Source organism: Panthera tigris, chromosome C1, assembly GCF_018350195.1.
Source record: "Panthera tigris isolate Pti1 chromosome C1, P.tigris_Pti1_mat1.1, whole genome shotgun sequence".
In the NCBI taxonomy this organism is placed as follows: Eukaryota; Metazoa; Chordata; class Mammalia; order Carnivora; family Felidae; genus Panthera; species Panthera tigris.
In genome coordinates, this window is record NC_056667.1 from 107380702 (window position 1) to 107393767 (window position 13066).

The 13066-nt window shown below is 41.1% G+C and overlaps 1 pseudogene; it reads left to right on the forward strand.

Annotated features, from left to right (window-relative positions):
- The first annotated feature begins 12067 nt into the window (after positions 1–12067).
- Positions 12068–12163, forward strand: LOC122241714 (annotated as a pseudogene).
- Positions 12164–13066: the final 903 nt, after the last annotated feature.

A 13066-nucleotide genomic window follows, 5' to 3' on the forward strand; every position in this document is an offset into this window, starting at 1 on the left:
AGGTGAACAGGCTACCCTCACCCTGCCAGGAACAGGATCTACTGCCAGGGTTTGGATGGGCGGCTTCATGCTGTCTCTGGTCCAGGAAATTGGAACAAAGCAGGCCGTGGGCCTCGAGTGTACCTGCAAAGTTTCAGGTCAGAGTCCAGCATTTTGTGGGCCACATGAAGAGCAGAGTGACATCACCAACACAGACACTACTACTAATTATCCTGGTTACTGCCATCATCAGCTCACCTGTGATCTAGAGCTAGTCACCGACCCTTGCAGGGCCTCTGTGGTAATATGAGGATATGAAGACTCACTGTGCCAGTCTCTATATTGTTTCCAAAACGTGAACATTCTATAATGTTTGTACACGCAGAGATTGGGTGTCAGAAAGACCTCATCCAGATTTAAATGCCACCAGTTATGCCATACCATACTTATGCAAGTATAGCTTGAGCAGATTGTTTCCAAAACGTGAACATTCTATAATGTTTGTACACGCAGAGATTGGGTGTCAGAAAGACCTCATCCAGATTTAAATGCCACCAGTTATGCCATACCATACTTATGCAAGTATAGCTTGAGCAGATTGCTGTTCTGAGCCTCATAAGGATCCTGTAGAATAAAGACAATACTACCTGCATCCTTTTAGGTTTAAATAGTGTATATAAGGTACAGAGGATGTGGTGAGCACTTCATACATAGCTATTTTATTATTATAGGTGTTATTTTTATAATAGGAGAGACAAATTTCTCCAACTTTACAGTTTTTACTCAAGAGTTTGCTGAGCAGCTGCTCTGTGCAGTCCCTGTAACTGGGGTTCTGGAAGGGCCGAGACATTTTGTCCACTAGACTACAAGTCTAGCGGGAGAGACAGATCAGCCAACAACAGCAGCAGCAACAGCATCAATGGCAACAATAACAGCAACACCAGTGCAGCCAGGGACTGAACCCAAAAGTGGTCAGAGTTGGGGACCAACTCTGAGAGGAACACTCAACCCTGCCTGGGGCAAAATGGAGAATCCTGGGGAACCAGGGATACTGAGAAATAAAAAGACCATGATGCAAAAATGTGGGAGTCACTAGTGTCAGGGGTGCCTGCTGCCTGGAGAAACTTAAGGCTGCATGGCTAATGTATACCTGAGGGAGACTCTGAAGAGTAAGCTGGAAGGAGCCTGGTGAGGCTGGTAAGGACAACATGCAAAAAGGCAAATAATCAGAGAGGGTGTGTATTGTGAGTGTAAGAATCTCAGAAAAATCACAGGGTATATGCTGGGACATGGAAGAGATCGTTCTGGAAGCAGACTAGGGCCAGGATGGGCCTTAGCCTGGACATTTCCTGAGGGCAGTGGAGACCCAGAATAGTGACATCAGATGTGGGTTGTGTAGAGCACAAAAGATGATTGATTGGGAATGAAGCCATATTGGACCTTACCAGATGATAATTCAAATCCATAAAAGGAAATGAAGAGAATCAGAAATGGTAAATAAAAGGTTAATATAACTAACTCTAAATATATATTTCTCTCAACTTTTAAAAAAATATAAAATTGTATAAAATAATAATTATAACAATGTGTTGGGTTAGTAATATTTATAGACACAAAAAAATTAATAGCACAAAAAAGGAAGTATAGAGCTATATTGAAGTAAAGTTTTTATGTCTCACTAAATTAAAATCATATAAATCTGAAGCAGATCCTGGTAAGCTGAGTATTGTAAGCACTTAAGAAAACAGCTAAGAAAATATGGTTAAAAAAAAGCACTAAAGGAATTAAAATGTCATGCTAGAAAATATTCTAAATGCCAGGAAGGAGGGGCAGAGGCACAAAAAAATATGACACATAAAGAAAATAAGAAACAAAGTGGCAGATATCTAAAGCAGAAATTGTCAGAATGGATAAAAAATAAAGAGGGACATTTTATAATGGTAAAAAGGTTGATCCATCCTGGGGCACCTGGGTGGCTCAGTCAGTTGAGCATTTGACTTTGGCTCGGGTCATGATCTCTCAGTCTGTGAGTTTGAGCCCTGTGTCGGGCTCTGTGCTGACAGCTCAGAGCCTGGAGACTGCTTCAGATCCTGTGTGTCTCTCTCTCTCTCTCTGCCCCTTCTTTGCTCATGCTCTGTCTCTCTCTCTCTCTCTCTCTCTCTGTCAAAAATAAATCAATATTAAAAAATTTTTTTAATAAATTAAAAAAAAGTTTGATTCATCCAGATAATATAACAATCACAAATACATATGTACTTACTAACCAAGACCCAAAGTACAGGAAGCAGAAATAGGCAGAATTAAAGGGAGAAATAAACAATTTAATAATAACAGTTGGAGACTTCAATATCAGACTTTAATTGATAAAATAACTAGGCAAAAGATTAACAAGCATACAGAGGTCTTGAATAGCACCGTAAAGTATTTAGACATAATAGACATCTATAGAGTGTTACTCCAAACAAAAGTAGAATGCACATTCTTCTCAAGTGCATATGAAATATTTTCCAGAATAGACCACATGTTGCATAAAACCAGCATGAAAAATGTAAAAGGATTGGGGTGCCTGGGTTGCTCAGTTGGTTAAGTGTCTGACTTCAACTCAGGTCATGATCTCACAGTTGTGAGTTCGAGCCCTGTGTTGGACTCTGTGTTGACAGCTCAGAGCCTAGAGCCTGCTTCAGATTCTGTGCGTGTGTCTCTCTCTCTCTGCCCCTCCTCCCTTTGCATTCTGTCTCTCTCAAAAATAAATATTAAAAAAAATTTTTTAATGTAAAAGGATTGAAATCATACAACGTATGTTCTTCAATTAAAATGGAATTAAGAAATCAATGACTGAAGGACATTTGAGAAATTCATTAAATATGTAGAAATTAAATAACATACATTTATTTTTTTAAGCAACACACTTTTAAATAAACAATAGATCAAGAAAAACATCACAAGGAAAATTAGAAAATACTTTAAGATGGATAGAGAGGCAAAATCACAAGTTACCAGAACTTACAGGATACAGCTAGAGCAGTTACAGCTTAAAGGAAAGTGATAGCTATAAGTGCCTAATTTAGAAAAGAAGAAAGAATGAAGAATCCAAAAAGGAAATTTAAAAATTCCATTTATAATAGCATTAAAAAGAATAAACTATTTAGGACTAAACTTAATCAAGGAGGCCAAAGGTTTATACACTGAAAACTGTAAGATGTTGCTGGCAGAAATTAAACAAGACAAAAATAAGTGGAAATACATTCTGTGTTCATGGACTGGAAGACTTAATATTATAAGTGACAACACTACCCAAAATGATCTATGCATTCAGTGCAATCCCTATCAAAATCCCAATGACATTTTTTTGCAGAAATATAAAAACGCATTCTGAAATTCATACAGAATCTCATGCAACTCTAAATAGCAAAAATAATTTTGAAAAAGAATAAAGTTAGAGAAGAAAAACATAGGAGTAAATCTTTGTATCTTGGGCTGGGCAGTAGTGTCTTAGATAAAACACCAAAAGCAGAAGTGACAAAAGAAACATACAAATTTCGTCTTATTCCAGGGAAAAACTTTTGTGCTGCAAACATAAAAATATGATCAAGAAAGTTAAAAGTACACAGAGTGGGAGAAAATATTTGTAAATCATATATCTGATAAGAGATTTATATCCAGGATATATATTAAAATATATAAATAAAATATATAAATTATTCTTATATAAATATAAAAATAAATAAAATATATAAATAAATATGTAAAAATAAAAAAAATATAAAATAAATATATAAATATGTGTGTATATATATATACACACACACACAAGCCTTAGAACTCAATAATAAAAACACAGCCCAAATATAAAACTAGGGAAAAGATTTGAATAAATATTTCTCCAAAGAGGCTGTATAAGTGGCCAATAAACACATCTACATTTGGTCAGCATCATTAGTCATTAGAAAAATGCAAATCAAGGGGCACCTGGGTGGCTCAGTCGGTTAAGGGTCCGACTTCAGCTCCCATCATGATCTCATGGGTTCGTCAGTTCGAGCCCCTCATCGGGCTCTGTGCTGACAGCTTGGAGGCTGGAGCCTGCTTCTGATTCTGTGTCTCCCTCTCTCTCTGCCCCTCCCCTGCTCACATTGTCTCTCTCTGTCTCTCAAAAATAAATACATGCAAAAAAATATTTTTAAAGAAAAATACAGATCAAAATCGCAGAGATACCATTTCACACCCACTAGCATGGCTCTAATAAAAAATATAGACACAAAAAAGTGTTGGTAAGGATCTGGAGAAGTTGGAACCCTAATACATTCCTGGTAGGACAGTAAAATGGTGCAACCAATTTGGAAAACAGTTTGGCAGTTTTTCAAAATGTTAAACATAGAATTGCCCCATGTTCCAGCAATTCCATTCCTATGCGTTTATCTAAGAGAAATGAAAGCAAACATCCACGCAAAGACTTGTACACAAATATGCAAAGTAACTTCATTTACAATAGTCAAAACCTGTGAACAACTCAAATGCCCATCAGCAGTCAAGAGTATAAACTGTGGCATATCCACACAATGGAATACTTCCCACAACAAATGAATGAATTATTGATACATACAACATGGACAAATCTCAAAATAATTATGGCTAGTGACAGGAGCCAGTCACAAAGATGACATGATGTACAATCCCACTTATAGGAAATAACCAGAATTAGCAAGTCTGTAAAAACAGAAGGTAGGGTGGGATTGAGGGTATGTTTTTGGATGTGTAATAGGGAATGCTAGTAAGATTTCTTTTGGGGGGAAAACATCCTCAAAGTAGACTGTGGTGATGGTTGTAGAACTTGATGAGTTTATTTTAAAAAATCCAATTGTCTACTTTAAATGGGTAATTTGTATGGTATGTAAATTATACCTCAATAAATATTTTAAAAGTGGGGAGGTATAAGTGACAGCACCTGCATTAAATGCCTTCCATTTGATGGCAGAGACATGAAATGGCTTTGTGTTCTGGGAGTGGAACCAGTCAACTGGCCAGCATTTCTTGAACATCTCTGTCACATGTGGAACTCAAACAGTGCTGTAAAATACCGAAGTTGTGTTCCTTGTCCTCACAGGAGGAGCTTGTTTTTAAACAAGGGTTTGATTAGGAAATTTATCACCACAATTTAAGATTTTGAAGAATTCAGAGAGGGTTAGCATAGTCATAAACAGGCATCTCAAAAGAGGAAAATGTTTGCACTGGGCCTTTAGAGATAGGTTGGCTTTTGGTAGATGGTGGGGGTTTAGAGAATTGTTTTCAAGTGCTCCTTCCTTGTACAACCCTCGCAGGTGCCTTCTGAGGCAACTCACATGCTGTTGGGAAGCTCTAATTGCTGGAAAGTCTTTCCTTGTGTTAAGTAGAATCTTTCTCCTGCTGATAATACTGCCTTACCATTTATAATGCAGTTATTATTGCAAGACTGTGCTGAGCATCAGAAATAGTATCTCAAGTAATTCTTCCCATATGGGATAGGTGATGTCATTATCTTCCTCATCATTATCATTATTTTCCAGATGAAAAAAATCTGGCCCTTCAGTATTACATGAGCTGCCCACAATCACAGTCCCAGATCTCTTCTCCTCATGTGCACCTGTAGTACTGTCACTAGTGGATGTTCTTTCTTTCCTCTAATCCACACAGAACACGTCTAATTTCTCTTCCATGTGATAGTTAATAAAGGTAAAGATCTTTATCTTTTTCCTGCCTTTTAAGCCATTTTCCCCCCTTGGAGTTAAACAAACTCAGTTGCTTAATCATTCTTTATTTAGCATTGTTTTGAGATTCTTTCCCATCTTATTCACCATTCAGTGATCAAATCTGTCAGTCTTTTACTGAAGCATGGGCCTCAGAACTGAGATTAGTCTATTATGGCCTGACTAGCCCAGGAGCATATGGTACTGACCTCATTCTTCTCCTGTACTAGCTGTGTTTTTGATGCATCCTAACATAACCTTAGCTCTTTGGGCAGCCACATTCCTTTGTGGATTAAAATCCCTGCCAAGTTAGGTCCAGGGACCTGAACAGAGAAACCTTTTTAGAGCTGAATAAAAACACTGGGCCTGCTGTAGGATCTGGATGAGGTTTGGACCCACCAACAGCAGGATGGCCTCATTCCACCTAGAACCAGCCTTATACACAAAGAGGTGGCCATTCACATGGTACTCAATAAAATAACTCCTACTATCTCTCTTCCTAGAGCCACATTATTCTGGTGTCTGATACTTTTATTCTAGAATCCATTTCCCTGCCTTTTTCAGCTTCTAGTGACTGCCTAGATTCCTTGGCCTATGGCCTGCTCTACCTTCATAAGCATCACTTCATCTATGCTTTCAGCATCATATGGTCTCCTCCTCTGATCCTCCTTCATCCCCTTGAGAAGGTCCATGATGATTACAGTGGGCCCACCTGGATAATCCAAGGTGGTCTTCCCATCTCAACATCCTGAATATAATCATATCTTCAAAGTCCCTTTTGCCATAAAAGGTGACATTCACAGGTCCTGAATATTAGGAAATGAACGCCATGGGTGTTATTATTCAGCCTACACAGAGTTTTGTTGGAGAGGATGATGTGATAAACTGTCTAATTCATGATTTAGAAAGACCGGTCTGGCGACAGAGTGGGAAGAATAAGGCTGGAGACCTGAGAAGTACTTTGGAAGCTGCCAGTAATGAGAGCATACAACTGGATCAGTGGCAATGGGACAGAGAAGAGGATATATCTAGAGCACTCAGGAGGTATAACCCACAGGACTTGGAGCCAGCTAGGATGTGGGATGAATGAGAGAAGAGGTCTAGAAGGGCTCACTCAGGGTTTCTGCACTCATCAGATGGGCTGATGATGGTATCAGATGGCTGATTGGTGAGTAGGGAGTACAGAAGGGGCAGAGAGAGATGGTTTGTTTGGAACCTGACTTTGAGGTGTCTATGAGATAAGCAATGAGACCTGGTAGGCAGTTAGGTCTGTGGGTCTGGAGAGGAAGGTGGTGACAGCTGCTTGGTGTGCTGAGCACACAGACAGCACTTGAAGCCACAGTAGACCAGATGCCCCAGGACTGTCTAGAATTAGAGCATAGAAGCTGCCTAAGGGAGTGGGGGCAGGGACAATGGCTTCCACAGTTAGGGAGAAATATGGGTGTGGGAGGAAGCCAGAGAGGCAGGGGGAGCACCAGCAGAGTATGTTCTGTGTTGGAACAGAAAGTTGATGCATTTGCACTCAAACAGAGCCCTTCCTCCCCGGAGGAATGGCCACTTCTTATCAAGTGAAACCCTGCAGGAAAAGGGTAGAAATGGTTCTGTGTTTTGCTTGTTAACCTTGAGGGCCAGAGGCTCTGGCTGGGAACTGGGTTGTTTCTTGGACATTAGGTGCACGCACACATAGAAGGAGCTCAGTGAGTCCCTCTCACTGGAACTAGTCATGGCTAAGAGGACCTGTTTTGCTCTCAGGCTTGCCCTGGCAACAACTGAAAAGCTCTATTATTTGCCTTTCTGGGCACATTCACTGAAGAGGCTCAAGGTTTTGGTGCAATGCAGAAGTCTCCTGCCACTGAGAACAATATTCATCCTCTTCCGTCATTCCACTACAAGGGCGCAGTGGAGAAATACTTCTGCAGGAGAGATCACTGGCCTTTGAGACTGTTTCTTCTATATGTGTTGCTGCCTTTCCTTTGTTCATGTTCCTTCCCAGCCCTGGGAAGAAAGAGGAGATAAGAGGATGGGACAGGTGAATGTTGGCAAAATGTGTAAGGACAGGCCTAATGGAAGAGGTGAGACTTAACATGTCCCCTGGGAATAGGATAGCCCTTTTGGTAGAACTGGATAGTCAAGAAGGGGTATATTTCAGATGGAGGGATGGGCATGTTAAGATGGAAAAGCAGAAGTGGGCACGAAGTGTAGAGGGGTGGGCCCAGAGATTGATTCAGCCAGAGGGCATATATCTCCTGGCCATGAGCTGCTGTGACACTGACCTAGAGAGGAAGCAGAAAAGGGGCTCTCTGACCTTGCTCCTTCCTCTAGTACAGAGCATTGCTTCATGTTTGAATGGTCCTTATTTTCCTGCATCCATTCCCAGGTAAGCCTTTCAGAATTGCGTGTATTGAGGTGAGCGAAAGAAAATTAAACAAGCTCCCAAAGTCATGGCAGTCAGGGTTAGTTCCAAGATGGAAACTGAGGGGGAGGGAACTATTTGAGTGCTACTTACGTGCGAGGTGTCTAAATACAGGTTGTCATTTGGGGCACCTGGATAGCTGAGTCTTAAGCGATCGACTTCAGCTCAGGTCATGATCTCGTGGTCCGCTGGTTTGAGCCCCATGTCAGGCTCTGTGCTGACAGCTCGGAGCCTGGAGCCTGCTTCAGATTTGGTGACTCCCTCTCTTTCTGCTCCTCTCCCACTTGTTCTCTGTCTCTGTCTCTCAAAAATGAATAAATGTTAAAAAATTTTTTAAAATGCAGGTTGTCATTTAATTGTCAGCTTTCTAGGACAAGTGCTGTCAGCCTTACTTTGTAAATAAGGAACAGAGAGTCCGAGGTCCTAGGTAACACTGTAGTAAGCATTAGGATAGGGGTGGGGTTTCCTAGAAGCATGTCTGCAGCCATGGAATGTCAAAGGAAGAGCAACTCCAAAGACATTACCATATAATAGTCACTTCAGTTTACTGACAGAAGACCTTGGTTCATAAAGAGGCCCAAGGGACCCAGCCTGCGGATGAGAGAGCTGTGGTGTGGGTCAGCTGTCTGAGCTCTACACTGGCCTTGGACAAGGGACTTTTCTAAACCTCAGCTTCCTACACTCAGAGCTTTGAAATCCCCACTAATGTGCAGATACTTTGAGAAGTCTGTAAGAAAAAACTCAATTTAACCTTAAGGCATTTTCCATAATTACCTAATTGTCAATCTCATCATTTGTTTTCCAAATCCTGTGGACCCTGCCTCAGGATATGCTTCATGCCAGCAATCTGGGAAACTCAGGTCTACTCCCCCAGATCCTGGGAAGACCCTCCAACTTCTTGTTAGAAATCAAAGAAGTTGGGACCACCTGGATGACTCAGTTGGTTAAGCATCCAACTTCGACTCAGATCATGATCTTGCAGTCCGTGAGTTCAAGCCCCACATCGGGCTCTGTGCTGACAGCTCAGAACCTGGAACCTGCTTTGAATTCTGTGTCTCCCTCTCTCTCTTCCCTCTCCCCCCACTCATGCTCTGTCTCTCTTTGTCTCTCAAAAACTAATAAACTTAAAAAAAAATCAAACAACTTGACTCACTCCCTTACAGTTCTCCCACCACTGGAGCAAGAAAAAGGGAGAGACCTTATCTCCCTGGCTTTGATGTTAATTCTTCCTTCACAATCCACAAAACATGTTGGGCATAGCAACTGGTGAAATGTGGTTTCAGATCTTGGTGCATCACCTGTCAGCTGTTCACCTTAGGTGAGTACTTAACCTGGCAGAGCACAAACTGCATATCTGTAAAATTGAGCAATGGTGCCTTGCAAGGCTGCTCTGCTCTGCTAGGCAGTGCACCTAGCAGGAAGGGAACTGCTATTCTTTCCCTGGAGGGAATAGGCTTAGTTTTCTAAAAATGACTTCAAGCTTATTTCAAGTTGTTTACCTTGTTGGTAAGGGTTAATGGGTCTTTCTTTGCTGATTATCAAAATGCAGAGCCTAGGCTTCAGGGAGAAACTGGGGCGGGTATGTGGAGAAATGCCAGCCTTGTACCAGGCACACCCCAGTTTGTAAGCCTTGCTTTCAAAGACTTCTGCAGTCTAGAACTTGCCCTAGAAACTAAAAATAGTTTTGTACTAAAACTAGGAGTGTGTGATTGACAGCAGATGAAATTTTGAAATTGAGATTGTTTTGGGAAACCTGGCATTATTGACCTCTGTACCCACAAGCTCCTCTGTCCTAAAGCAAAACCCCTCTTGTTCCCCCACCCAAGCCTCTTGTCAGCAGAAATTACTCCAGAGTTTGGCTCCTTCTATTTCCCAGCTTTCCTCTTTGAGCTACTTTGAGCTGAATTATACCAATTGTGTGTCCCTTCCCCATGACCACTGGGTACAGTTGCAGTCTTACTGCTGGAAAACTCTTTTGTCTAATGTTTGCAAAGTTCTTAAAGGGGTTTCTAAAGGAGTCACTGAGAAAGAAGACTGTCTTTCTGCCAGTTCCTTACAAGAGGGAAGAATTTCCCTGTTGTTTTGGGATTATGGATTACAAGAAGATACAAAGGAGTAGAGGAGGAAGAATGGGCTGGGATATCAGTGCCATATGTGTAAAATGGGAGCACCAGTACCTCACAGGGCCATGATGCAATTTGATGGGATGGGGTCAGGCCTTCATGGTAGCCCACCTTCAAAGAGCAGGGGCCACCTCTGTTAGGCTGCCCAGGAGCACCTCCTGGCCTGCAGCTGTGCAACAAATGTTGCTGGTACCATGTCCATATACTCACCCATTGTCACTCATCCACACACTCAGTGTTAGCTTGTAGAACATGCTTTTAAAGGCTCCAAAGACTGCAAAGCTCCAAGTCTGACAACTAATACAGGGCTAACTGTGGACACTAATTTTCTTTTATTGCCTTTCTTAATCTTCAGAGGGATGGGCACACACAGGCTTGGAGCCAAACTGCCTGGGTTTAAATCCTGACTCACCACTTCCTAGCTTATGTGACCACGACCTAGTTACTTGATTTCTCTGTGCCCCATTTTCATCTTCTGTAAAATGAGGATATAGTACCTACCTCATATGGCCGTCATGAGACTCGTGTAAGGTATAGGTTCAATAAATATTATTGTCATTTCTCTAATTTTATGAAAGAAGAAAAGAAGACTCAGAGATTGACACTATTACCATAGCTATTCGTGGCAGAACTAACTAGGACATGTGTCTGATTCAGTTATAGTCCTCCCTAGTATGCCAGCTCTTTCATGGTCAAAGAAATGAATCCCAACTGGTAGGAGATCAAAAACCATATAGAGTAACACTGGGAAATGTGTGTGTGACAGCAGGTGGGTAAGAGTGCTCCGGGGGTGCAATTTGGTTCAGTGATACACAGCCTTGGATTTCCAGGAAATAACTCCCAGGTTCCCTGGATAACCTGCATTGATCAAGGCCCTTTGCAATGAAATGACAACTATTTTGGGTTCCTTACTGCCCCCTGGTGGTAACAGATCACATGGGGCTCTTTCCCTAACAAATGAAAGCAGGAGGCTATTTTGAAATTGGCTTTCCAGATTAATGAAGAATTTTGAACTTTTTGTTTCTCTGTTTTAGCCTTCCTGGCACCTTTGGCCCAACAGCATAAATTAGTTCCTGTTTTTTTCCCTTTATGAATTAATGAATAGTTTACTAACTGCTTGACCCCAGCAAGCTACCAGCCTTTTAGGGATCTCCCCATCTGTAAAACCAGCATCTCAGTCTCACTCAGACACCCCATGATCAATTCCATTCTGTTCGTTTTTATTTTCAGCAAACCACAAGGTGGCAGTACAAGAGTGGGTTCCCCTGTTTTCTCCCCAAGTGGTGGGAGAAAGAGGAATTGTTGTGCATGCAGCATAGAGCTAAAAGTCTTCTACCCCAGGTCATGGCTACCCAGGACATGGTTAGGCTCAACACTCAGGCATGAGTCCTCAGTGTGATTTGCCTCTGTCTGTGTGTGCCTTCTCTTTCTTTTATGGCAAATAGAGACAAAATTTGCTCAGACTTCCTTAAAGGGCACCCTGAGGATTCACAGTAGCTAGTGAGTAGGGATAAGATTTTTTAAATAATTAAGTTAAATTTGGGGAGGGGGAAAGTTATTATGGATTCACATACAAGTTATAAGAAATAATACAGAGGGCTTCCATGTACTTTTCACCCAATTTCCCCCGATGACAGCATCTTGTAAAACTAAAGCACAATATCACAACCAGGGTGTTGACGTTGATACCATCAAGACATGTAGTACTTCCATTACTACAGGGATCTCTCCTGTTGCTTTTTTTTATAGCCATACCATGCCCCCTCTTTAACCAATGACAGCTACTAATCTGTTCTCCATCTCTATAATTTTGTCATTTCAAGAATATTATAGTGCTCACTTCGGCAGCACATATACTAAAATTGGAATGATCAGAGATTAGCCTGTGCAAAAATGATACATAAATTCCTGAAGTGCTCCATATTTTTAAAAAAAGAATATTATAGGGGCGCCTGGGTGGCGCAGTCGGTTAAGCGTCCGACTTCAGCCAGGTCACGATCTCGCGGTCCGTGAGTTCGAGCCCCGCGTCAGGCTCTGGGCTGATGGCTCGGAGCCTGGAGCCTGTTTCCGATTCTGTGTCTCCCTCTCTCTCTGCCCCTCCCCCATTCATGCTCTGTCTCTCTCTGTCCCAAAAATAAATAAAAAACGTTGAAAAAAAATTAAAAAAAAAAAGAATATTATATATGTTGCCATTTGTAACAACATGGATGGAGCTAGAGAGTATTATGCCAAGTGAAATAAGTCAGTAAAAGAAAGACAAATATCATATGATTTCATTCATATGTGGAATTTAAGAAACAAAAGCAACAAAGAGAAGGGGGGGGGGGGGCAAACCAAGAAACAGACTGTTAACTATAGAGGACAAACTGATGGTTACCAGAGGGGAGTTGGGGGGGGGGGATGTGTTAAATAGGAGATGGGGATTAAGGAGTGCACTCATGATAAGCACTAGGGGTTGTAAGGAAGTGTTGAATCACTCACTATATTGTATACCTGAAACTAATATTACACTGTATGTTAATTAACTGGAATTTAAATAAAAACTTAAAAAATTAAAGAATATTATATAAATAGATTCATACAGTATGTAACACTTAGGTTTGGATTTTTTTCTCTTAGCATAATTCTCTGCAGATTCATCCAAGCTGTGTATATATCAATGGCTGTTGTTCCATTGGATGGATGTACCAGTTTGTGTAACTATTTACTTGTTGAAGGACATCTGGGCCATTTCTAGTTTTGATCTATTATGAATATTAAGCTATTTTGAATTTGAGCTATTATGAATAAAGTTGCTATGGACATGCATTACAGGTTTTTGTATAAAGGTA